Source organism: Malus sylvestris, chromosome 11 (genome assembly GCF_916048215.2).
Source record: "Malus sylvestris chromosome 11, drMalSylv7.2, whole genome shotgun sequence".
In the NCBI taxonomy this organism is placed as follows: Eukaryota; Viridiplantae; Streptophyta; class Magnoliopsida; order Rosales; family Rosaceae; genus Malus; species Malus sylvestris.
Genome location: NC_062270.1, coordinates 9876839 through 9904229, shown reverse-complemented (window position 1 = coordinate 9904229; position 27391 = coordinate 9876839). Strand labels below are relative to the sequence as shown.

Sequence of the window (27391 nt, the reverse complement as noted above, 5' to 3'; positions counted from 1 at the left end):
TAATAATATTTTGGTGCCTTCTGTGAGTGGAAGCCCAAAGGCTCCTGCTTTTGACTTAGGAAGTGGGAACCGAAAGCTAAAGAAAAAAAACATTTCGGGATTTCGGGAATACCGAAAAAATGGGATTTGGAAACCAATCCCATACCGATTACTTCGGTATTTTTCGGGACGGGATTACCGATCTTCGGGATAATTTTGGTTTGGGATTTTTCGGTTTGGGTTCGGGATTTTTTCGGTTTGGTTTGGGATTTTTGGGATTTTTTTCCAGCCCTAAAGATGAGTAGGAGTAAAATGAGACATAATAAAATAGGAGGTAAAGTAAAAATGTTTGAAAAATACAAGAGTTGTAAAAGTATACAGCAAAAATGTACTTATGGAAACTGTTAGAGAGAGAAAGAAGAGCAGGGATTTGCCTTGGAGAGATTTTTCAGTGTGACCGACACATGTGGTGGTACATCACATGTCAATATACAAATGATGAGATATGTGTGCCAAAAAGATAATAACTTAAAAAATAAAATTTTCTACCACTTATATAAAAACATGTGATGTATCACCTATATTCTCATCACAATTAAAAATTTCTCCTTGCCTTGCCCATAAAAAAAAAAAAAACCTGACAGCAATAAAACTACGATTACTACTAGTAGTGGGAGGGATTGGGGCTTTCAAATTACAGTGGAATAGACTGTAAAATTGTACTAACTACATGTGTGTCTATATACATCATGCCCTTTATGCAAAGGGATTCCCATTTTTTTTCAAAAAATTGAGATTAGGTGTGGGGCACACTTCACATCGAACTTCAACGATCCGAACAGTCTATTTTGTAAGTCTCAATTCATAGATCATCCTTGCAAAAATTCAATTCAATCTGAAACCATTTGCCTATTTAATTATCAAGATAATATTTCATTGTTTCTTATATAACAAATTATTCGTTAATTTCTTTGAACCCAATTAGATGTCTTAAACATTTCGGATTTGGCTAATATTTTGCAAGGATGATCTATGAGGTGTAACTTGAAAAATAGACGTTCGGATCGTTAAAGTTCGATGTAATGTGGACCCCACAACTAATCTCCATTTAAAAAAAAAAATAGGGATCCCTTCCCTTAAAGATTTCATACACACACACACACACACACACACACACCCTTTATACGGAGGGATTTTCAAATTTATAAAATAGTAGGGATTAGTTAAGGGACTCACTTCACAACAAACTTCAACAATTTGAACCGTCTATGTTGTTAATCTCGATCCATAGATCATACTTGCAAAAATTCAATTTAATCTGAAATCATTTGCTTATTCAATTGTCACGATGGAATTTCAATGTTTCTTAGATCATAGTGTTCCTCAATCTCTTGGAACTCAATTAGATACCTCAAATATTTTTGGTTTAGCTAATATTTTGTAAGGATGATTTATGAGGTATAACTTGAAAAATAGACATTTGTATCATTGAAGTTCGATGTTGTTTGGGCCCACAACTAATCCCTATTTTTCAAAAGAAAATGAGATTATGTCCCCTTAAAGACCATATATATATATATATATATATATATATATATATATATATATATTGTTTGTACCATACTTGACCAATCCCGAAACTACCGAGCACCGGTCAATGTTATACCGTCAAGGACCCAGAAGAGTTTCTCTCCAACTAGGAGGCCAATCACAGCACGACACGTGTTGACATCAGAAGCCAATCATAGCGTGACACGTGTCAACATCAGAAGCCAATCACAACATGACACGTGTCAATGTCAGAACAAAGCTAGAAACTCTCTTCTATAAAAGGAGATCATTCACCCACAATATTGCCTAATGTCATTTGTACTAAATCATTCACTAGTACTCACAAAATGAGAGCTTGAACCTATGTACTTGTGTAAACCCTTCACAATTAATGAGAACTCCTCTACTCCGTGGACGTAGCCAATCTGGGTGAACCATTTACATCTTGTGTTTGCTTCCCTGTCTCTATCCATTTACATACTTATCCACACTAGTGACCGGAGCAATCTAGCGAAGGTCACAAACTTAACACTTTCTGTTGTACCAAAGTCCTTACTGATTTTGTGCATCAACATATATATATATATATATATATATATATTCAAATATAAAAAATTGAATATATAACACTATCAGATATATGAAAATTAAATGAGAATAATAGAATTGGAAAATCTTGTTTGTAAACCAAAGAGAAGCGTGATGTCATTGGCCTAAAGCCATAGACGTCTCTCTACAATATGCTTGCGTGCAGGTATTACCAACAAGATTGTAAGATTTGAAAATTGAGATTTCTTATTTAAAGAACTCTCCATACCCGTTCAAAAAGGAATTTTTTTTTGTTTTTTTATTGTCAAGCCGTTAAAAAAGGATCATGACTATTCAAATGAAACACAACTTTTTAGATATTAATAGAAGTAAAGTAATAAGTTTGAATCTTTATCATAAAATAAAATAAAATAATTAAAATAACCAACACGAGGCATAAGTGTCAAAAAAAAAAAAACAACACGAGGCATAACCAAAACTAAACCAAAATATATTATAACCCCAGGCGTTGACAAAAAAATAATATTATAACCCAAGGTATGTATACATTGAAAAAAAGTTTTGAAATGCTAACACATAGTACGAGCAACGTTGCTTTATTCCTCCATTCATAGAGATGACCTAATCCTAAACGTAAGTAAATAGTCACGTGAATTGTCAAGGAAAGCTCCTTGTCCAGAGGATTTGCTATGGATTCTCGTTTCCACACAGATTTGCCGGTGCAGTGCAGCCAAAACTCAGGCATCACCTGTATATTATTTTCGATTATTGGGGAGCTATGGTCATTTTTTGTTATTTTTCTCATGAAATTCCGTTTCTCATCAATACATATACAAAACAAACAAACAAACAAAAAATCAATAAGAATGACATCTCGGATTTAGTTTAAGGTTGTTAGAGTCCAGATTAATTAAGGCTGTTAAGAGTTTTTTTAAGTGCACAGCAGCAGAGGTTCCCACTGCTGGAACTTGAAGGTGATGTTCTTTTGGTCATTAGTGCTCTATCTCACAAGGTTGGAAGGACTCTTCCCCAGTCGGACATATTCTTGATGATACAAGACAGATCTTGAATAAGGTCTTACGGACGACGGACCTCGACAAGGTGGTGCATCGCTTGGCTAGGTTGGTTTAACCCAACACTCTCTGGTGACTTGGTTTGAGGAACATCTCTATGTAATCTTAGACCTTTTCGTTGAGAATAGAAATTAATTGTAAGTTGTATTGATGCGGAACGCTCATTTTCCTTCGACTGGGTTGAAATCCCGGCAAGATTTTTAATGTTGTACATATTCAATCTAAATCATGAAATCGTAGTTTCTTATAAAAAAAAAAAAGAGTTTTTTAAGTTTTTATCAGTGGACTTTGTATTGAATAACCGATTTTGCAACTAAATACTAATTTTAAGTAATTATTCAACTTAGTGATCTGCTGCGCCGCTCTTAGATTAGATCAGAGTGAAAGGAATATACAGTTGCTTTTGACATTATAGACAGAAGGTAAGGATATATAAAGGGGTACTGTCTCTGTGAGGACGTTCACCGAGATGCTGGGTCTAGGGTTTGTTGTAATTGATTGTGTGGTACAGTTGATGTTGTACTGAATAACGGAGTATGTTTTTAGTTGGTTCCACAATATGTTGTCTAATTTTGAAGAGATCGACGAAATGAGTGAAGTTGAAAATAAAGGGCTTAGTGTAAATTTCAGAATCCTCGATTAATCTCACAAACTTAAATCCTTCGGAATCCTTGATTAATCTTACAAACTTAAATGCAACTTCAATACTTTATTTTCTCAATAACGAGATTTTAATAAAATTACAAAGAAACAATATTACAAAATAAATAAAATCAAACATTTACCCACGAGACAAGAAAAGCTAAAGTCAAATCAAATCAAATCTTAATTAAATAAAATATTTTCCAAGTTAAACGAGCAACTTATTAAATAGCACAGGATTGTGTGGTAAGGTTGAGGTTGTACCAAATAATGGAGTGTGTCTTCGGGTCCACAATATGTCTCGCTTTGAAGAGATTAATAATCGAGTCAAATTTGAGCGAGCGATCAACTTACGTAGGCACATAGCGTTTCGATCCAATAATGCAAAGCCTTGACATATATGAGCGTCTTAGGCCATTTATTAATTTTCATGCCATATATATCGGCATTTTAAGTGTTTACTTGTTTGTGTCACTTAGCACTACGGTCTTTTAGTATTCCTATTTAGTTGTAAGTGAGAGGTCTTATGTTCGATTCTATTCAAAATCGAATTCGAAGTAAATTATTATGACTATGTATCTTGGTGAGGGTTTGATCAAGAACCCGATTGTCACCGTTCATATGCTTCTGATTGACCCCAACAACTTCCAAATCATAGCACCAAGTAGGGCTGGCAGCATTTGCCCCCTAACATCTAATGCACTCGCTCATCTCTTCCACCACTGGGTGGTGGTAAGAATCTTTCAGGGTGAAAGTGCAGAGGATTTTTCCAGTACTTTGGGTGCCTTCCAATGGCCCAAGCATTCACAGATAGCATTGTTTTTTCTGGGATCACATAGTTTCCACTGTTACATTTTTGCACACTTTTTCTTGGGATCATAGGCACAGATGGGTGTAGTCTCAATGTTTCTTCTATGATGCCTTGTATGTATGGAAGGTTTGGACCGTCTGATTCTACGACTAGCCTTCTATTCTCAATGACACGATCTCCTCCCTTGCTTTCCCCAGCACCTCCGGGTGGATGATGAGCTCTGTTAGTGCCCACTCTATTGAAATGGCGGTTGTATCTGTACGTGCCGTGAAGAAATACTGAAAAATCCAATTTCATTATTCTCCTAAAAGCCCTTTAATGTTAAATAACCTATATGTTATAGCTCTGAATAATAGGAAATTAAGAACGGGCATCTAAACTTTGAAGATGCATAATACGACAACATAGAGAGCTATTATTATTTTTGTTTGGAACATGGGGCTAAAAGAAAGAACCCGAACAAAACTAATCAATAATAAATCAAGATCGGACATCCCAAATCGATCTTCACGAACAAAACTAACTGAACAAGAAGGAGTTTTAAAGTAAAAAATGTCTAAATCTAAATCAAGACTATAGTTCGCCCAAGTTCCCAAATTCACATTCCTAAATTTTTTTGTGTTGTTTGGATTTTTCATTTCTTCTCGTATTTCCTCTTGTATTTGATTTTTTTTGTTATTTCAATAACATATCCCCATAAGTTTTTTTATTTAATATAATTGAACTGAAAATCATACGAAACAGAATTTGTACCATGATTGAAACCTTGATGTGCACTCTTGTAAATTCAACCTCCTCACTCTGCACTCCCTTTTTCCAGTATATCAAGCAAAATGTCAAGAAAATCCTTCACCTCCTCGCCACCACTGCCTCCTTTATTTTTCATGTTTTTCTTTTTCAGTTCTTCACGTTCTGAAATAACCTTCTCCAGCAATGCGTCGAATGTCCTATGAGTGTCTTCAATTCTCTTCTCAAATCCCTGCAAATCCAACTTCTTGCAAAACCAAACAAAATCTGACAAATTAAACTCCACAAAAATCCTTGTTACCTCTCTCAGCACAAGCCTATTATTAAGGATAGTTTTGCAAAAGACAAAAGTTAACAATGTCAATATTGTAATTACCTTGATTTTCTGTTATAGGTAGTTATAGGATAGTTAGATTTGTTATGGTGAGCTGTCAAGTGCACAGCTATTTGTATAAACACCAACTGATGGAATCTTATCATTTTTCAATGGAATACATTTCCTAATATGGTATCTTTTGCCTCTGTCTTACGACCGACTCCGATCATCTTCTTCCTTGTTACTTCTCTCTCACCTTTCCCTCTTTCTTCTCTCTGCAACCCTAATTTGCAGCAATGGTGATTGCTGCTTCTCCCTCATCTGAGTCTGCTTCACTAGTTCATCCGACTCTGGTGGTAAATTTGTGCCCTAATTCCTTTAGCACCGCCTCAATTGCTTCGATTACGATTCAGAATATCAACTCAATGGTTCCGATCAAACTCACTACCACCAACTACCTTACCTGGAGTGCACTGTTTGCTCCAATTTTTTGAAGATACAATCTCACCAGCATTGTTGATGGCTCGATCGAAGCTTCGCCTAAAGTTCTTCGAGATTCATCTGGTAACCAAATCTTGAATCCTGAGGTACATCGCTTGGTTTGAGAATGATCAGAATATTCTTATATGGATCAACTCAACTCTCTTTGAATCTTTGATTCCATATACTGTTGGTGTGAATTCATCTCGAGAAAAATGGTCCAAGCTTGAATCGCGCCTTACAGCGGCCTCATAATCTCACATTCATGAACTCAGATCTCGACTTCGCAACATTTCCAAAGGCGAATCCACTGTTGCTACCTATCTTCAATAAATTGAGAAGATCGCGGATGCTCTTGCCAGCGCTGGAGCTCCGGTTGAGGACTCTGAACTCATCTTTGCCACACTTATGGCTTGTCGTCTTAGTACGATTCCTTTATTGATGCGATTCAGTTCCATCTTGGCTCTACAACAATTGACGAACTTCATGGCTTGCTTCTTAACAAAGAGATTCAACTTGCAAATCGCAAGAAAGCTACTACTTCTTCTGGCATTTGTCAGGTTTTCAATTCCAATCTTGGATCATCAATTGGAATTCTACCTATGCCGACCTCAAATTCTGGTACTCAAGCCTTTCTTGCTAAGAATTCATCTCATTTCAATCAGTATCAAGGTCGTAATCAAGATCACAATCAGTCAAACCCTAGGTCTTTTCGGAATAAGGGAATTTTCTCTGGTTATCATGGCAACAATCAGCGCCATAATTATAATTGTTATAATAAAAGAAATAATCGTGGAGGTTGCTCAGGCTACAATTCTTCTTGAAAAAGAACTACTTGTCAAATATGTTGCTAGTATAATCATGAAGCTTCTGAATGTCCACACCGTATGAATCCTCAGTTTGGCAACATAAATTCTCAGACAACTATGTGTGCTAACACTTCTCAGCATGTTTCTCCTTCATGACTAATTGATTCTGGAGCTAGCTCTCATATGACAAGCTCTTTGGTAAATCTACAAAATCCAGAATCTTACACAGGCCATGAGCAAGTCTACATTTATGATGGCAAAGGTTTGCCTATCTCTCATTCTAGTTCTTCATACATACATACTCCTCATCATCGTTTTTCCTTAAATAATGTGTTACATGTTCCTGATTTAAAGCAAGACTTATTTTCTGCAAATCAATTTACACTTGATAATTGGTGTTCAATTCACCTCTATCATTTTCACTTCACTATGAAGGATCTTACTTCGGAGAAGATGCTTTTTAAAGGACCTGTGCAAAATGGTTTTTATCCTTTCTCTGCCTCTGTCAATGTTGGTTCACAAAAGCATTTTGCAGCAACTGTCAAAGCTTCTACAGAGATTTGGCATCAAAGATTGGGCCATCCCTCTTTCAAAGTTTTACATAAACTTGTCTCTTAATCTAGTATTCCTATTTCTACTAGTATGAATGAGACTTTAATCTAGTATTCCTACTTCTACTAGTATGAATGAGACTTTATGTCATAATTGTAGCTAGTGTTACAACTAGACCATTGGAACTTTTACACACAGATGTCTGGGGTCTAGCTCCAATTCTCTTTGTATCTAGTTATTGATATTACCTTCTTATAGTAGATGATTTCACTTGATATTGCTGGTTCTTTCCTCTCAAATGTAAATATGAGGTGTTCAAAACCTTTGTTGAATTCAAAGTTCTTGTTGAAACTATGTTAAATACCAAAGTTGTTACTCTGAGGTATGATTCTGGGGGTGAATTCTTAGCTCTATGTTCACTCAATATCTCAAAGATAATGGCATACATCATCAACTATCTTGCACTCAAACACCAAAACAAAATGGTTGTGTGGAGCGCAAGCATAGGCATTTAGTGGAAATTGCTTGAACACTTCTAGTTGCCTTTAATGTTCCTCATATTTACTGGGTTGAGGCATTCTCTACAGCTGTTTATCTTATTAACAGATTGCGTACTATGACTAGATCTTGTCCTTGGGAAAATCTTTTCAGCAAGTATCCAGATTATACAACATTAAAAGTATTTGGGTGCAGGAGTTTTCCTTGGTTAAAACCATATACAGATTCCAAATTAGAGCCTAAAAGTAAATCGTATATCTTCTTAGGCTATAGTCTCAATTCCAAGGGTTATAGGTGCCTTGACATTCAATCAAAAAGGGTTTACATCTCTAGGCATGTCATATTTGATGAACTGACATTCCCATTTCATCAGGTTTCTCAGGTTCCACCTTCTATCTCTTTAGCCTCCAACCATTCTCCTTAAATACCTTCAACCCTTACCTTTACTAATATCACTGATGCACTAACTTACCCTTCCACACCTATCAACCAAGTTGCACCCTCCCTTAACCCTAACCCTTCACCACCTCAAAACACCACATCTACCACCTCTATCTCTAACCATTCATCACCTCTACCACCACCACCACCTCAAAACACTCACCCCATGTAAACAAGATCCAAATCTGGGATTTTTAAACCTAAGGCATACTCAGCCACTAAACACCCTCTTCCTTCTCATATCTCTCAAGATTATCTACCTACCACTTATCTCCAAGCCTTAAAACACCCTCATTGAAGACAAGCAATGCAGGAGGAGTTCAATGTATTAGTTAACATAGGCACTTGGTCTCTTGTTCTTTCTCACCCATCTCAGAATCTTGGTCTGTGTAAATGGGTGTTCAGAATTAAAAAAAAGGCTGATGGCACTACTGACAGGTATAAAGCTCGTTTAGTAGCTAAATGTTTCCATCAACATGAAGGCTTAGACTACATAGAAACCTTTAGTCTTGTGGCACAACCAGTGACTATAAGATTTCTTCTTACACTTGCATCTTAGTATGATTGGTTTCTCAACCAATTAGATGTCAGCAATGCATTTCTGCATAGAACTCTACTGAAAATGTGTTTATGCAGCAACCATCTGGTTTGCAAGATCCTACCAAGCCTAATAATGTCTGCAAGTTACACAAGAGTCTTTATGGGCTCAAGCAAGCTCCTCAAGCCTGGTATGAGAAGCTTCATGGTGCACTTAAGTCTATGGGATTCGGTGGATCACATAATGATCACTCACTATTTGTCAAGAATGATCATTCTCTGGTATTTATTCTTGTATATGTTGATGATATCTTGGTCACATGTCATTCTTCACAAGCTTGCAAAGACATAATAGCTCAACTTAGTGTTCTTTTCCCAATCAATGATCTAGGTTCTCTTCATTTTTTCCTTGGAATTGAAGTTAAAAGGTCTTCTTCTAATATCTTTATATCTCAGACCAAATATATTCTTGATCTGCTCAAAAAGACAAACATGGCAGGTGTAAAACCATGTGCTACACTTCTAAGTACATCTAAATTGGATCATTCCTCTCCCTTGCTTTCTAATCCAGAGAAGTACAGATCAATTGTAGAGGATTTGCAATATCTTACTAGGTCCAGGCCAGATCTTTCCTTTGTTGTTAACTTGGTTTGTCAGTTTATGCATCAACCAAGACAATCTCAGTTTTAGGTAGTCAAGAGAATATTGAGATATTTGAAAGGCTCACTTGACCTAGGCTTCTGATTCCCTAAAACCTCTACTCCTCTCACTATTAATGCTTTCTAAGATGCAAATTGGGCAGGGTGTGCTCTGGAAGAAGATCAACATGAGGTTTTTGCATCTTTCTAGGAAAATCACTCATTAGTTGGAGTGCTAAAAATCAACCAACAGTGGCACATTCCTTCACTAAAGTAGGGTATTGATCTTTGGCTAACATTAATGTTGAGATTGCTTTGCTTTGCAAATTACTAGTTGATGTTGGTATGACTTTTATCATGTCCCCCTAAGTTGTGGTGTGATAATATTTTTGCTATTTCTTTAGCCAAAAATCTCTTGTTTCATGCACGGACCAAACATGTGGAAATAGACTACCACTATATTAGGGAAAAAGTACTCTCAAATGTTGTCACTGTTCATTTTGTGTGCTCACATGATCAAATTACAGATATTTGCATCAAATCACTGTCCAAGCCAAGATTCTTGTTGCTGAGAGACAAACTATCACTTCAGTTGCCCAAGTTCAGTTTAAGGGGTCATTTAAGGATAGTTTTGTAAAAGACAAAAGTTAAAGTGTCTATATTGTAATTACTTTGATTTTCTATTATAGGTAGTTATAGGACAATTAGATTTGTTATGGTGAGCTGTGAAGTGCACATCTATTTGTATAAATACCAACTGATGTAATCTTATAATTTTTCATTGGAATACATTTCCTAATACCTATAGCTAGCCTCCTCGTCTCTGTCTTCAACATTAGATCCCCTAGAATTCCCCAACATCATTTTTGCGAACACATTGTTGGAAAGCTTTGGCAACTTCTCTACGTGATTAACAGCTTCACCACTTTCAGCTTTCTTGGCCAACAACCTCAAAAGCCTAAGGTACTCCTGGATTCGATTGAAGCTAGCAAAGTTGTAGACGCTACGGTTGCTTAGAAACTCATTCATACTGAGGTTCTTGATGAATTTATAATAAGGTCCATAGGGTCAATCGTGATGGAATGAGAACGGTATATGAAGGAGAGCTCATGGATTTTTGAGGACCTATTTCGCGAGGTCTGGTGAGGAAACGACGATGCATGGGAAGGCGCCAAGGCAGAGAGAGAGTAAAGGGCCGAACCGGAGGGAGAGTTTGCTAAAGGATTAGTGGACGAGAGGGCTGAAGAGGTGGAAGTGGCCGATGATGTTCATACTGCCACTACCAGTAACGCTTCCTCAACATCTATTCGGTCAACTTCATCAAGTTTTGGTTCGTAACATCAATAATATAGTTAAACTGTTACGTAAAAAATAATAAAAAATTAATCATTATAATATACTATTTAACAAAAATAATTTTACTAATTCACACTTACTGATAATTCAACATAGACTTCTTATGGTCCTTGGGCACATTTTCCAAGATGTCCACTCTGTAGAACAGTTGGTCCGCACTAGTACCACAATGTCATGCTGTTTGGGCCCAAAATAACAGTTTGGGCCGAGGGAGGAATCACTTTTGGCCCGGGAAGACGTACGGCGAGAGGGGCGTAGGACGTTCAGCTCATGGGCTTCCAAGCCTAGGTCGGTTAAATCAGAATGCAAGTCGAGTCCTAATACAATAGGGACCCTTGACGAGATCTGTAAAACTAGAAGGCGAATCCGGCTCGGTTAAGGACTAGATTCGAGTCCTAGTAGAGATAGGACTGATCGAGGTAATCCGGAGAGGGAAACCTAGTTCAAGTAGGATTGGAACTCGGGCTCGGTGTTCTGCTACTATAAATACAAGACATTCAGCAATGGAAAAGCCCCCACAAAATCAATACAAAATTGCCCTGCGCAAACTCTCACAACTTGAGATCTTTTTCTTTTCCTTTTTCGCTGACACATCTTCCGTTGGCATCAACAGCACTGTGGAAGCAACCAGTGGTATCTTAAGTCGGCATAGATAGCTCTGTCACCGTAGAGTCGGTCGGTCTCGCAGTATCTTCCGTTGGCATCAACAGCACTGCGGCGAGAACGGTCGGTTACCTATCCAAGTCTCGGTCGAGGAGGGTTTTCGAATCCTTGTTGGTCGAGGTCATTTCATTAGCCTTTTCGGCGAGGTGAGGTGTCACATTTATTACACTCGGCACATTGCAAGCCGAATTCGGTTCGTGAACTTTGTAAGAAATAGCAGCCTTGTCTTCAGGCTTGAGAACCCAAGAGGCCGAGACGTGTTCCTTTCTCGGCCGCAATCGCAAGACGCAGAAGTCAGTAGCGCGACTCGACACAGCATTATCAAATTTACTCCTTGGCCGAGCCTCGGCCGACGAGTTGGCACGCCCCGCAATCACCGAATGACGTAGTTAGCTTATTAATTACTCGGCCTGCGCGCCACGTAGGCTTTGTAGTTTCTAGGGTCAACATTTTGGCACGCCCGGTGGGACCCAGTGCTAAACTACGAAGTTCATGCCAATTGAAACACGATCGGTAAAAAAGAAAACAGCTATGGGAAAGTCGACAGCCGATTTACCGAGTCAGAGCATAGGACAGAGTGTGCCACAGGCGCAGAATCCCCTTAGCGTTGGTACACCTGAGTCCACGAGCGCGACTCGCCGAGAGAGAGAACTTAATCTCGGCGGTCAACTCCGTGGTTTAGAGATCCCTAACAGAAACACATGCGTTCTCAATGAAGGGATAATAGAGGAATGTGACGAGGATGGTGGTGAAGGATCAGACCCACCAACGAGGTCGTTTCTCCGAAAGCGACTGGACGAGCAGTCTCGGTCAGCCGAGCAGACGTTCAGTCGAGGCATTGACAAGCTGCAGGACGCGATACTCAGTGCCAATGATCGGCAAACCAAGCTGCTCGAAATGTTGGTTAGCCAAGTTGGTGGCAGCAGGCCTTTCGATCTTCGCCAACCTTGTTTACCAGAAAACAACCCGGCACCGATTGTACCGGCCGGGCCTATTCCTGCCCTGCTCAAACCAATTAACTTGGAGAAAGGAGGATGGTCGAATAGTAGGTCAGACGGGACCGACCAGAGGGTCGAAGCAACACCTGTTGATATGACCGAAGTTCAGCGGATGATTGACTCGGCCATGAAGAAAGGGCCGAAGTTTCCTAAGTTTATTCATCCGTACCCAGCTTACGTGGAATCGTTTGGGTACCCGAAGGGTTTCAAGATCCCAGATTTTAGTCTTTTTGCCGGTGAATCGTCTTTATCTTCGTTGGAGCACGTGGCTCGTTTCACTGCGCAATGCGGAGATGTCAATAGTGACTTTCATAAGTTACGGCTATTCAACTTCTCATTGACCGGCTCGACATTTGCTTGGTACATTAATCTACCCCCCAATTCCGTCCAGAACTGGGAAGAGTTGGTCGAGAAGTTCCATGAGCAGTTTTATCGACCAGGGATGGAGATGTCAGTTTCTTCATTAGCAAGGATGGCTCAGGCATCTGATGAATCACCAATGGACTATCTCACTAGGTTCAAATCGGCCCGGAATTGGTGCCGAGTGCCCTTACCCGAAGTCGAATTCGTCAGGCTTGCTTTGAACGGCCTCGACGTCGAATATAAAAAGAAATTCCTGGGGGCAAACTTTCGGGACATGTATGAATTAGCCCAGCACGTTGAACAGTACGACTACTTGCTCCGTGAGGAGAAGGTTTCGAAAACGCCATCTCGGGGGACGTTGTACAAAAATCCTACTGTCAGCTATGCGTCAACCGAGGATGAATGCGTCAGTGTGGATGCGGCCGAGATAGTGATAGATAAGCCATACGTTTGTAAGGCATTAACCCAGGTTGATTCTAGAGAAGTCAAAAGTCGCTCGGCCGCTGAAGGAGTGTTGAAACCATCAAAGGTCTATACTTTTGATATTACCAAGGCTGACGCAATCTTCGACCAACTGTTATCCGCAAGAATTATCAAGCTTCGGCCCGGTCACAACATTCCTAAGGCCGAAGAGCTTAAAGGGAATGTGTATTGCAAATACCACAATTCAAGCAAACATACGACAAACAATTGTGTCGTGTTTCGCGACAACGTTCAAAACTGGATTGATAATGGCAAACTGAAATTCCCCGAAAAAAAGATGAGTGTGGATACTGATCCATTCCCCACGACAACAGTAAACATGGTCGACGCGTACCTACCCAAGGACAAAGGGAAAGGCAAGGCTAAAGTGGTTGAGACACAACGCCCGCGGAATCAGAATGTTCGGCCACGGTTCATGGCCGATTTTCGTTCAAATAAACCACCTACGACTTTAACGGGACCCGCTATTGTCAAATCTATGATGGATTATAGTACTGATGAAGATAGTGGAACGGCGGTTTTGTGCAGGAAATGTAGAGCGAAGGTCGACAGTGAATCAGAGGAGAAGCCTTCTTCGGAGTCTGTGGCCGCAACTCGGCAAAAGGTAGCCAATGAAGGCCACCATCACGGGGTTTTTGAGAGGCTCGGTCCTAAAGTACGGATGGAAGATACACCCCCGGTCAGGCGACGCCTTGATTTTGATGCTTCATTTTATGACGATGATTACTATAAGCGTAATTCTAGCAGTTCAGGATCATCACGGAGTCAAAAGACCTTCAAGCCTCCCGAGCCTAGAGATCAACGTTGGTATACATACCATTCTTCGAAGGGCGTTTACACTGCGTTGTCCAAATCTCAGAAACGCCGGCATCAACGGATAGATTGCATGGCTCGCCGACAAGCAGCCCAAGAAACTTCGGCCCCTAAGTGGCGACCGAAGGATACAGTTGCCACTAATGAAAAGCGACCACCTCCACCAATTATGACAGAGTTGGCTCAGGGGAAACGGCTGGTCGATCAAGACGTCGAGACCATGTTTGAAGAAGCTGATAAGCGGATCAAACTTCTCATTCGACCAGGGGAAATGAAGGCACGTGTTGAACATTTCAGGCAAAAGGCCGAAAGCAAATTATCCCCGCTAGCTATACAAGAGCCTTTGGTCAAAATTCGACGGAATTTGCACCCCCCGTTCCTTGGGGAGTCTTTGGAATATATGCGAGAATTTCATAAGGAACATTCGGCCAACGATTTGTATGGTTTGCCGAAGGCATGTCAGGACACCATTGATCTTGTCTTGACTTGTCCGGATGCGGAGCGGATCATCCAGAAGACCTCAGATCCAGGATTGAAAGCAAGGTTCCAGCACATACGAGAAGCTCGTGTCTTTGGATTTGAAGTTGACCCGTATACCGATATCGATGTCGCTGACCTTCCTTTCTCGCTAGAGGACCTTCAGTATTTACGGTATCACTTTGAAGTATTTTCGGCGGTTTCTCTCTTCGGCCTTACGACTGATGAAATCGCCCGTATTGCCCGTCTGGATGCTTATCTCGACACTAGGGATGCTCGGCTACACTACCAGGAGCAGGTTCAGGTCTTGACCCCAAGCTCATTGTCAATCTCGACCTTACCTGAGGCGGTCACGCAGAGCCAACAAGTGGCCGAAGCAGCTCCGCTGAGTGACATTATTGAAGGGACGGAAGAATCTCGTTATCCGACTCTGACGACAACTGAGTCCGTAGTCGCTAACCAACCGAACGAGGAGGGTCTCGACCAAATGGGCCCGTCAGTCTTGGATAATATGGAAATCAGTATGGTTCATGTGTTACCTGCTGATTTTCAATCAAGCACGGCTCAACCAAATTTCCTCGATGGAGATGTGGTTGCTGAGGAACCCGGCCATGTGGATTTTGTATCAGTTGCTGAAGGCGAGCCAACAACAAAAGATGATAGTCTAAAGGCTGCTTTGGCCGAATTGTTCCCTCGTTTATCATCTGCCAAGCTTCACCATTTAAAGCCATTGTATGTGACGGCACACATCGAGGGATATCCGGTTTCTAAAGTTTTTGTCGATTGTGGAGCTACTGTCAATATCATGCCCCTGAACATCATGAAGGCCTTACGCCGTTCAAATGACGAACTTATTCCGTCAGGGATCACAATGAGCAGTTTTGTCGGCGACAAGTCCCACACCAAAGGTGTGCTTCCGTTAACTGTGAATATTGCCGGTCGCACCCATATGACCGCCTTTTTCGTGGTTGATTCCAAAACCGAGTATAATGCACTGCTCGGCCGAGATTGGATTCATCAAACCAGCTGTATTCCTTCCTCATTGTACCAAGTGCTTGTCTTTTGGGACGGCAAATCGGTCACTGTTCATCCGGCCGATAGCCAGCCCTTCGAAGCCAACATGATTCAAGCACGGTATTATGACGATCACGTCGGCTATATTACGTTGCAAGGCTTCAATGAAGAGGGACGGCCGACTCGGATTTCCGTTCAGAAAGCTATCGAGGTTGGCGCCGAGACTGTCCAGCAGGATTCGGCGAGACTCGGATTAGCTAACTTTCTCCCCGAAACCGATGTTTGACGCCGATCGGGAAGCACGTAGGGCCGCGGTTTCATCTACTATGGAACGACTGCTGGCCCATTGGTATACGATTTCTAAACAACCAAATTCGGGCGTCAACCTCGTCGAGTTCCTTGCTGAGGGAGATAATGGGCCTGTATTATCTTTTGATAAAATTCGAGCCGCCCCGGCCGAGCTTGAAGATCATCGGCCCCTTGTTAAGGACCCTTTGGAAGAGATTAATGTTGGGACGGCCGATGACCCACGACTGTTGTTTATTAGTGCGTTACTTCCTCAACAAATGAAGGACGAGTTGCGGGCCTTGCTTACGGAATTCAAAGATTGTTTTGCTTGGAGTTATCATGAAATGCCCGGCTTAGATCGTGCTTTGGTCGAGCATGAATTACGTATTAAGCCCGGATTCAAGCCTTTCCGTCAGCCACCTCGTCGATTCTCGACCGAAGTACAACTCAGTGTTAAGGACGAACTAGTTCGGCTTTTGAAAGCCGGGTTCATTCGGACAGCTCTATATGTCGAATGGTTGGCGAATATTGTTCCTGTATTAAAGAAAAGTGGTGCACTGCGCATCTGCACCGATTTTCGCAATCTGAATCTGGCAACGCCCAAAGATGAGTATACAATGCCGATTTCAGATCTGTTAATCGATGCCGCGGCGAATCATGCGATCTTATCTTTTATGGATGGACATGCCGGATACAACCAAATATTTATTGCCGAAGCCGATGTGCACAAAACTGCTTTCCGGTGCCCGGGGGCACTCGGCACTTACGAATGGGTTGTCATGCCATTCGGCCTCAAGAATGCCGGCGCCACGTACCAACGGGCGATGAACACCATCTTCCATGATTTAATTGGCACCATCGTCGAAGTTTATATCGACGATGTTGTCGTCAAATCTAAACGCCGACAGACACATCTGGACGATCTCCGACAGGTTTTCCTCCGTATGCGTCAGCACAACCTCAAGATGAATCCTGCCAAGTGTGCCTTCGGTGTATCGGCCGGGAATTTTCTTGGTTTCCTCGTACATCATCGTGGGATTGAAGTCGATGAGAACAAGGCACGCGCAATCATCACCGCCCCACCCCCAACAACGAAGAAACAATTACAGTCCTTGCTCGGCCAGATCAAATTTTTACGCCGATTTATTGCTAATTCGGCAGGTAAAATGAAAGCCTTTTCCACACTTTTGAAGCTCAAAGACTCCGATAAGTTCATGTGGAATGAGGAGCACCAGGCGGCGTTCACGCAGATCAAGGTTTCCCTTACAAACCCACCTGTCCTGGTCCCTCCTCAGCGCGGTAAGCCTCTCAAGCTGTAGATTTCGGCGGCCGACGAGTCCATCGGCTGCCTCCTCGCACAAGACAACGATGCCGGCCGGGAACAGGCTATCTTCTACCTCAGCCGTAATCTGAGTCCTCCGGAGATCAATTATTCCGCCGTTGAGAAGCTCTGTCTCGCCGTGTTCTTCGCTGCATCCAAGCTTCGGCATTACATGCTCCCGTCGGTCACCCAAGTCATTGCCCAGACCGACGTTATCCGGTACATGCTTACCCGGCCAATTGTGAAGGGCCGAATTGGGAAATGGACGATGGCGTTATCCGAGTTTAGTTTGCAATACGTGCCGCAAAAAGCTGTGAAAGGACAGACGTTGGCCGATTTCCTTGCCCAGCACCCTTCGCCTTACGTTTTCGGGGGTGCTGATGTCGAGATTGGCATGGTGGTGACCCGCGACAACTATTGGACGATGTATTTCGATGGTTCCAGTACTTGGTCCTCGGCCGGCGCAGGCATCGTCATTCAGTCTCCTCACAACGATCGTTGGTATTTTTCGCTCAAATTGGATTTCGACTGCACCAATAATCAGGCCGAATACGAGGCTCTGGTCATTGGTCTAGGCCTCCTTCTTGACCTACATGCCACTCGTGTCCTCGTCCTCGGGGATTCTGAACTAGTGATTAACCAAATTAATGGGTCTTTTCGCTGCATGAGTTGTACTCTGGCGCCTTACCACATGGTCGTCAGCTATTTGGCCGAGTCCTTTGACGGTATTACATTCGAGCATGTTTCTCGGGTTCATAATACCGACGCAGACGAGTTGGCTCAAATCGCCTCCGGTGCACAACTCCTGGGGGGCAAGCTAGGCCGGGAGATACCAATATTACAACAATTATACCCGGCCTTGGTTGATCAGCAAATCCTCCGTCGAGACAATGTGATACGCATCAGGGTCATGTCCTTGCCTTCGTTGTTAGATCGGCAAGACCAGGACTCTATAGAAATTTGCGCGGCCGAGGCAATACCAGATGATTGGAGAAAGCCCATTATGCAGTACCTTGACAATCCTAACGGAAAGCATAGTCGCAGGACACGGGCTCACGCCACGAACTATGTCACGTACCAGAGCGAGTTGTACCGAAAGGGCGAAGATGGTTTGTTATTGCTATGCCTCGGCCCTCAAGAGAGTGCTCGAGCGATCGCAGAGGTTCATGAAGGGGTATGCGGAGCTCACCAGTCTGGACGAAAAATGCGATGGCTACTCCGACGACACGGTTATTTTTGGCCGAGAATACTGAAAGATTGTATCGAGTTTGCACGAGGATGCGTGCAGTGCCAAATCCATGGGCCTATACAAAGGGTCCCGGCCGAATCGCTACATTCGGTCATTAAGCCATGGCCGTTTAGAGGATGGGCCATGGACGTAATTGGCAAAATCACGCCAACTTCTGGAGCTGCTAAGCATGCATGGATAATAGTCGCAACTGATTACTTTACTAAGTGGGTCGAAGCAAAATCATATGCCGAATTAACGTCTAAAGAAGTTTGCGATTTCGTGGAGGAACACATTGTGACCCGGTTCGGTGTGCCAGAAACGATCATAACCGACAATGGAACAATCTTCACAGCCGAAAGGTTTAAGGAATACACGGCCAATTTGAAAATTCGGCTGGAACAATCCACACCGTATTATCCACAGGCGAATGGGCAGGCCGAGGCAAGTAATAAAGTGTTGATTGGCATCCTCGAAAAAATAATAAAAGAGAGGCCTGGCATGTGGCATTTGAAGTTGAACGAGGCATTATGGGCATACCGAACGTCGTCCCAATCGGCGACTGCAACAACCCCGTACGCATTGACTTACGGACACGATGCGGTGCTACCAGTCGAGTTGAGCATAAATTCGTTGCGATTAATTGAACAAAGTAGTTTGTTTAGCGCCGAATATAATCAGTCCATGAGACAGGAACTAGAAGATTTGGAAGAGGCGCGACTTGACGCTTATAATTTACTGGTGGCACAGAAACAGATTGCCGAGCGAGCCTATAATCAAAAGGTACGACAGAAAACGTTCGGCGAGGGTGAATTGGTGTGGCAAACGGTGTTGCCCGTAGGAATAAAAGATCCTAGGTTCAGCAAGTGGTCGCCGAATTGGGAAGGGCCGTTCATTGTGCATAAGGTATACGGTAAAGGGGCGTATCATCTTAAAGACCGGACTGGAGTAGTTCACAAATTACCAATTAATGGGAAGTTCTTGAAGAAATACTATCCGGTCACATGGGAAATGCGTGAATAAAAAATTTTGTTGTAGAAAGTCATTCCATTAAAATTAACAGGTATTACAAAATGAGTAGGTCTAATACATTCAAGGAGACGAGGGAAGAAGAGTGCTGAGCAGAGCTTTCAACTCCAACCACCGCACGTCGGCCATGATGACTTCGGCTTGCCGATTCTTTTTGTCCAGCCTCAGGCGCTCGACCCGTTTTTTGGCCGCCGCATACTCAGTTAGGCGATCCTTCCCGCCTGACTCGAAGTCCCTCGCAAGCTCAGAAGCAATGACCAACCGGCGTTTTGCTAGTTCGGCCATCTGACGGTCGAGCTCGGCTAACGCTTCTCCTTTTGCCCGTAGATCGTCAATCTTCGGACGGATGGTGTCTTGAACGGCCGTGGCGGCTTGCAGGTCCTGTTCGGCCTTCAGAGCAGTCTAGAAGATGCCAAATGTCTCCCGAACGCGCTCCAAGGCAGACGATGCCCGAACAATGGCATCTCCGCTTAGGCGACCGTCGGCCCCAAGGTCGTTCAGACACACGCCGAGCAGATCAAGACCGTTGCGCTCAAGTACTTGCGATGATGAGAGCGACAGGACTTCTCGCAACTGGGTTAGGGCGCTTGGATCGGCAGCCTCAGTTGGAGCGGCCGAAGGGCCGGACTCTGCAGTCGTGCTGGAAAGGAGAGCTTTGAATTCAACCTCCCATGAAGCCTGCACGAATAAACAAGGTTAAGCTTAAAGGAAGTCATGACAAGAATAGCAAGAAGGTGTCGTTTTTAACCTGCCGAGAGGAGACCTCGGCCATGTCCCCAGGGTCGTTGCTCGAACCTAAAGAACTCAATGGCCGAGCCCAGTATCTCAGATTGCTTCTCACTTCACGCGGCCGATGGAGGTTATCTACGTTTGATGGCCACTGAGGCGGCCAGGAAATATAGATAACGCCCTTCGGCGCATAGAATTGACGGTGAAAAGAATGTACAGGCACCTGACATTTAGTTTTTCCTTGTTTAGAATTCTAAAGCAGAAAAGCAATCAGGAGGAAAATTGAAGGTACTTACAAAAGCCGAGGTAACCTCCTGTGGAGGAATGTGGAAGCCTTGGTCTTGAGGATGGACTGGCGATTCCGCCGTGGCCTCGGGTTCCTCGAGCAGCCGTTTGCCATGGTCGGCTGCCGATGGGCCGACTGGCGCAGCTGCTTCAGTGGAGGCAGGGACGTCCTGGTCCTGAGAAGGAACGAGAGGATCGGCCACCAGGGTCGGTTCCTCGATCGTGTGCTTGCCACGAGTAGCCGAGGAGGGGCCGGTTTGAACCACCATCTCGGATACTGGAGGAGGTGGTTGACGGGTATGAGGACGACGCGTCAGCGGGACCTCGTCGCTCCCCTCACTCTCTTCCAACACGAAGACCGTGGGCTTTGGATTCTTGGGAGAGGCTCCCTCGGTCGTAGAAACCGCCTGTTGTGAGACAGGTGCCTTCTCGACAGAGGGAGGTACAACTGATTCGCCGGCCATAGAGGTAGGCCGCGCTGGGGCCGTCTCTATGGCCGAAGCCGGCTGTTTCTTGACCCCAGAATGGCCGGCGGCAGGAGAAGGGGAAGCACTGGGAGTCGTCGTGTGGCTGGAGATAACGTGGATCTCCCGTGCACCTTTCTTCGCCAGTTGTTTGACCCGCTTGGCAGGCGGGGAAGGCTCGATAGCCGGCCCGGCCTCTTGGCGAGGCCGTTTGATTAGCACGGCCCTACCAGCGGGTTTGTCCTTTTGGGCCACGACCGATTTTTTCCCGGCCGTAGCAGCGGCAACTGCCTCCGTCTTTCTCAAAGGCCGATTACCTAAAAGGATAAAGACAAGTCAGTGAGGCAAATCAATATGCAAGGTTGATGGAAAGGAGGAAAATGGAACAGGTACCTTGAGTATGAGGGGCCGAGGTCTTCTTAGGTCGGTCGCCGAAGAGTCTGCTCACCACATCTTCGACCGGCGCACTAAAGAACTCTTGGGTGTAATTTTCCCACCACTCACCGAAGGTGTCGGTGCAATGAGTTTCTGGGGTGGCTGGTCGAAGCTGGAATTTTTGGCAGTGCTCTTGGAATTCCCTCACGGCGGTTTTACACTCCTTCTCGGAGGAACGAGGTTCGCATCCACGGCTTAGGACCGATCGGGAGGAGAGAAGGGGGATAGGGCAGCCCTGAAGGTAGCCGAGCTGTCGGGCAAGGAAGTTCGGATGATATACTTCCCAACCTGACCGTTTCCCATCACAGCCGAGAGGGAGGTCGCGAGCAAGCACAAATGACCCCCAGGTCTGACGAAGATCGGTGTCCTCTTCCGCGCTCCATGGGGAGGTAGGCAGCCTGATGGAAGAAGGATAGTCTCGACGACGACATATTAGGAACTCGTCGTTGGAGAAGTCGTCGAGAGCAAAGAGGTACCGAAATACCTCTTCGGCTTGATGGGGAGGTGTCGGTCGAGAGGCCAGTTGAGGTCCCAGCGCCTCTGTTGGTGAGAATTCAGCTATGGCCGGCCGAAGGGAGGCGAAGTATACCTGCAACCAGAGCTGGAAAACCCAGAGAGGACCATTTTGGTGTGGATCCACCTTGTGGAGGGTCGCCTCGGCCAGGCAGGGCTTCGGCTACCGGCATGTTCTCGACCAAGCACTTGTTTGACTTGGTACAACAAACGTATTTGTTGTACCAGTAGAAGAGGAAGGCTTCGTGCTCTCCCTCTCGCAGGTCCTCTTCTCCTCGGCCGGCGAAGTGAAGATAGAGGGTGTTGTAATTGCAGAAGTTCTTGTGGAGCTTCTGAATATCTTCCTTCGACGGGATATGACCGTCACGGTTCAAGGTCTCGAAGGCCCGACGGTCGAAGAGCGTTTTCAGGTCGATATTCGACGGATGCCCAGAGAGAGTCGCGTCGACAGGGATCCCGGTCGCCGAAGTCCCCAGAATGGCAGTGATATCCAGGACGGTGGGACCAATGGGACCCAGAGGAAGGACCATTGTGTTGGTGGCCGAGCACCAGAAGCACAGAGCGGCTTGGAGAAGCTCCTTGTCGGGGACGATTTCCATAGACGAAAGGAGAATGGCGTCGTAGATGCCAAGGGCCTTCCATTGCTTGCCGAAGAGTCGTTCCATTCGAACAACCCAGGCTGCCCAGGATGTGGTCGTCGAGGGCCAGGAGCCCTGGGGTTTAGCCGCATCCCATCGCGACCATTCAAACCCTTGAAGCAAGGGTGTTAGGCAGTGCTCCTGAAGAAGGCCGATGATAGTCGGCGGAATTGTAGCCTTGAAGAGAGGACCCAGGATTTGGTACTGGGTGCTCATGTCGTTTTCAAACCGGATGGTCTTGATCGAGCTCCGATCAACAATCTTCTGATGTTGGTCACATTCCCTGGAAAGCTTGGAGATGAAGGACGCCATTGCAAGAAAGACACGGAGTAAAAGGGTTGTCTGGGTTGGGGATTTAAAGACGGAAGACTTGGAATGGGAGAAATGCACTAGAAATCAATGGCAGAGGATTTCAGGAAGTTTGAGAGCGTAAAAGTACAAATGAGGGGATTTCGGTATTTATAGAGTTATGGGAGGGAAGAGCAATCGTTCGAAATTCAAAACAAAGGGCAAAATCGACCGGAGGAATCGTTGATCATAATGAATATTTGGGAAGTGCGGTTGAGAAGACCGACGGTTTTAGGTTTTGGGGGCGCACGACTGCGTGTGACGGCGAAGTTAATGACGAAAGACGATTCGACGCCTGCACGATGACAGGTGGGCTCACGGACTGATGTACTGGCTCGCGGATTGAGATAGTGGTCATAATGGCAAGACGGTTCGGGTAGGCGCACGCTTCAGACGTCATTATCGGGGATTGGCCATGTTAGAGGATGCCACTTGGCGAGTGGTTTAGCAGGATCAAGATCGTGCGATCGTGTTCAATAAATGCGCCTTGGAACTCGGGTATTGGGATCCTGAGTGGTAGATTCGCTTCTTCAAGGCCGAAACTCGGCCGAAGGTTTCAGGCCGAGGACCTCAGAAGCGAGGGGGCAATGTTTGGGCCCAAAATAACAGTTTGGGCCGAGGGAGGAATCACTTTTGGCCCGGGAAGACGTACGGCGAGAGGGGCGTAGGACGTTCAGCTCATGGGCTTCCAAGCCTAGGTCGGTTAAATCAGAATGCAAGTCGAGTCCTAATACAATAGGGACCCTTGACGAGATCTGTAAAACTAGAAGGCGAATCCGGCTCGGTTAAGGACTAGATTCGAGTCCTAGTAGAGATAGGACTGATCGAGGTAATCCGGAGAGGGAAACCTAGTTCAAGTAGGATTGGAACTCGGGCTCGGTGTTCTGCTACTATAAATACAAGACATTCAGCAATGGAAAAGCCCCCACAAAATCAATACAAAATTGCCCTGCGCAAACTCTCACAACTTGAGATCTTTTTCTTTTCCTTTTTCGCTGACACATCTTCCGTTGGCATCAACAGCACTGTGGAAGCAACCGGTGGTATCTTAAGTCGGCATAGATAGCTCTGTCACCGTAGAGTCGGTCGGTCTCGCAGTATCTTCCGTTGGCATCAACAGCACTGCGGCGAGAACGGTCGGTTACCTATCCAAGTCTCGGTCGAGGAGGGTTTTCGAATCCTTGTTGGTCGAGGTCATCTCATTAGCCTTTTCGGCGAGGTGAGGTGTCACATTTATTACACTCGGCACATTGCAAGCCGAATTCGGTTCGTGAACTTTGTAAGAAATAGCAGCCTTGTCTTCAGGCTTGAGAACCCAAGAGGCCGAGACGTGTTCCTTTCTCGGCCGCAATCGCAAGACGCAGAAGTCGGTAGCGCGACTCGACACAGCATTATCAAATTTACTCCTCGGCCGAGCCTCGGCCGACGAGTTGGCACGCCCCGCAATCACCGAAGGACGTAGTTAGCTTATTAATTACTCGGCATGCGCGCCACGTAGGCTTTGTAGTTTCTAGGGTCAACACATGCATAAGCTTTGTGTTCGTCGTCGTATTAAATCCCCTGATATCATCATAAATGATTCGCTTACGCTGGACACTATCTGCCATTCGAGCCTGCACTGACACTCTCCTGGTTTTTTTTATCTACGAAAGCAAAACATAAATTTCAAAATCAAAGTAAGTGATTCATCCAAAATTATTTTTCCAAAAACAAAAATATTAGATCCACAGAAACTTAATTATTACTTTCCTAGATCCTTCTCCCTTGCATTGCTTAGTTGGAGGAGCAGGGGAATCAGCCATTGTTTCCAAAATTAAAACAAGACCTTGGGATATGAGGGGGATTTGGGAAAGAAGAAAACTGGAGGAAATTTTGGGTTGTGGGAAAACCAATGTGAGAAAAAGTTAAAGGGAAACAGTATTTTAAAGAACCCGTGGAACTTTGTGCGACAAAACTTTGGTCATGCACCTTGGTCCCAAACCCTTGAGCGATAAAACATTTATTGCGTAAAGTATGCGGTAAATATGATGACTTCAATGCCTAGTGACCATTTAAGAGTCCCTTTGCGTGATGCAACATTCGTCGCACAATCTTTACGCAGGAAATTCTTCGTCACGCATTGATTTAGCACCAAAAAAACTCCTTACTAGTGTTTACTTGACAAACTTTGACTGATGAAGCTTTGATTCCTTGTGCGACAAAATTCTTTGTCGTGTAAAGTTTTCGACATATGTGCGACAAATTACTCATTTCATCACTCAAACGCACTTTAACTGATGAAATTTGCGTCGTCGCAAAGTATTGTCAGGCATGCTGCTCTTCCTACTAGTGTTGGTGAGGATTGTCTTTTTTGTTTTAAGTACTGGTCTGATAATGCTTAAAGTATTTTAAAAGCATGTATGAAAAAAAGTTAGAGTAAAATTTGTGTTTGGTAAGTCTGTTTTTTTTTTCTTTTCAAAGCCATGATCATTCAAAGTAGAAAAATAGTAAAAAGCGGAAGCAGCAAAATGCTGCTTCACAAAATCATGTTTCTTTCAAGGAAATTTTAATGAAAAGCTCCCGGTACTGTTCACTTTAACGAAAAATCACATTTTTACACTAAAAAGTCAATCATGGTTCTATTTACTTTACCCTTTTTTTTATCCTTATTGTTAAAACTCAAAGTTTTCAAATCATTTTCATTAGGCGGATGAACAGTATTCTTTAGTAAATTATTTTAAATGGCAATTCTACCCTCATATTCTCCCTTTATCGAGCACATTGCCGTTTGTGATCACCACCCTGGAGGATGTCGCCGACCTCAACTGGAAGGAGTACTGCGTCATCTGGAAGGACGTCACCGATCTGAACTGGATCGTCGACCCAACAATCACCGCCACCACCGTTGGATTCAATTCCTTCTCTGCCTTTCTCTTCTTCCCTCTCCTCAGAATTGGAATCATGCTTCAACTCGTTGCCCTTGTTCGCAAACACCACAAATCTTTTGGGTATTTTGGGATTTGGGTTTTGAGGGGCGAGTAGAGAAGAAATTGAGATAGGTCTGTAGTGATGGAAAATAGATGGAAGTTTTGGGATGTTGGTGGAGGTGTGAGAGCAGTGAGCCCTAACATGCTTTTTCTGCACATCCAAATTTTCCAGGAAAATTGGGAAAGCGAGAAAGGATCTTTTTCTATTTCCCCAATTTTCAAATTTTTGTGGGTTGGGTATTGGGTTGTATGTCAACTGGATTGAAGCCATTAACTCGGTTAATTTTTAATCTTTTTGGAAGACTTAACTCAGTTAATTTAAGATGCCATCAAGCACCAACTCTGATTCACGATTCCTTCTCTCGATCAGGATTCAGGATTAGGTGAAGAACGGAAGTGATGGGATAGAGCAAAGTGGATTGTCTTCTTGGTCATTTTACATCAAATTTACCAAGCAATATAATACTGTTATTTTTTTTTTTCAAAAACATTTTTACAAATAGATTATTAAACACTTTATTATTTTATTTCACGAAGGAGGATTCTCTTCCTTCCTAATTTCTCTTCCTTTTACTCTCCTCCTACTTGAGCAGTTAGGATTAAATCACGTTAACATATTATATTGATTTTTTTAATAGAGATAAAAAGACAAAAAACAAAATGTGAGATGAGGTTAGGGAAGGAGATGAAAATAGAAGGGGAGAGAATCTTACTCCTTATTTTACAACTGTTTATTCTCACAACACATCAGAATCAATTTTTATTTAAAAAAAAATAGCAATACCAAACTAGGCCTAAGTTTTAACTATGAAAATTTCTATCTTACAACGCAAATGATACATGAAAGTTTCTTACACCCTTACTAAGAATAGAAACCCACATCAAGTTCTCAAACTTCTTTATTGGACAAAAGTCTTCAAAGGCCATAGGCTGCAAATCCTATGATAGAGTGATTGTAGGTCATGCGTTTGATGACGATGATTTGAGCACAGGATATGAAGGAGAGCTCGTGGGTTTTGAGGAACTCTTTCACAATCTCTGGTGTGGTAACCACAATGCATGGGACGGAGCCAAGGTGGAGAGAGAATAAGGCGCCAAACTGCATGAAGAGTTTGTAGAAAGATCGGTGGAGGAGAGGGCCAAGGAGATGGAAGTGGCCGATGATGGGTAGGGCCTGATAACAGTTGAATTCTTGGGTTTGAGCTTGAAGAAATATGATCACAGTTTATAGAGAGAGAGAGAGAGAGAGAGAGAGAGAGAGAGAGAGAGAGAGAGAGAGAGAGAGAGAGAGAGAGAGAGAGCACGAAGAAAGAATTGCAACCTTTCTATATTTCTTCATTAACTGCCTTATTACAAC

The 27391-nt window shown here is 43.6% G+C and overlaps 1 pseudogene; it reads right to left on the bottom strand.

Annotated features, from left to right (window-relative positions):
- Nucleotides 1–4334: 4334 nt before the first annotated feature.
- LOC126590211 (licodione synthase-like) overlaps nt 4335–27391 on the bottom strand; it is a 41102-nt pseudogene continuing 18045 nt past the window's right edge.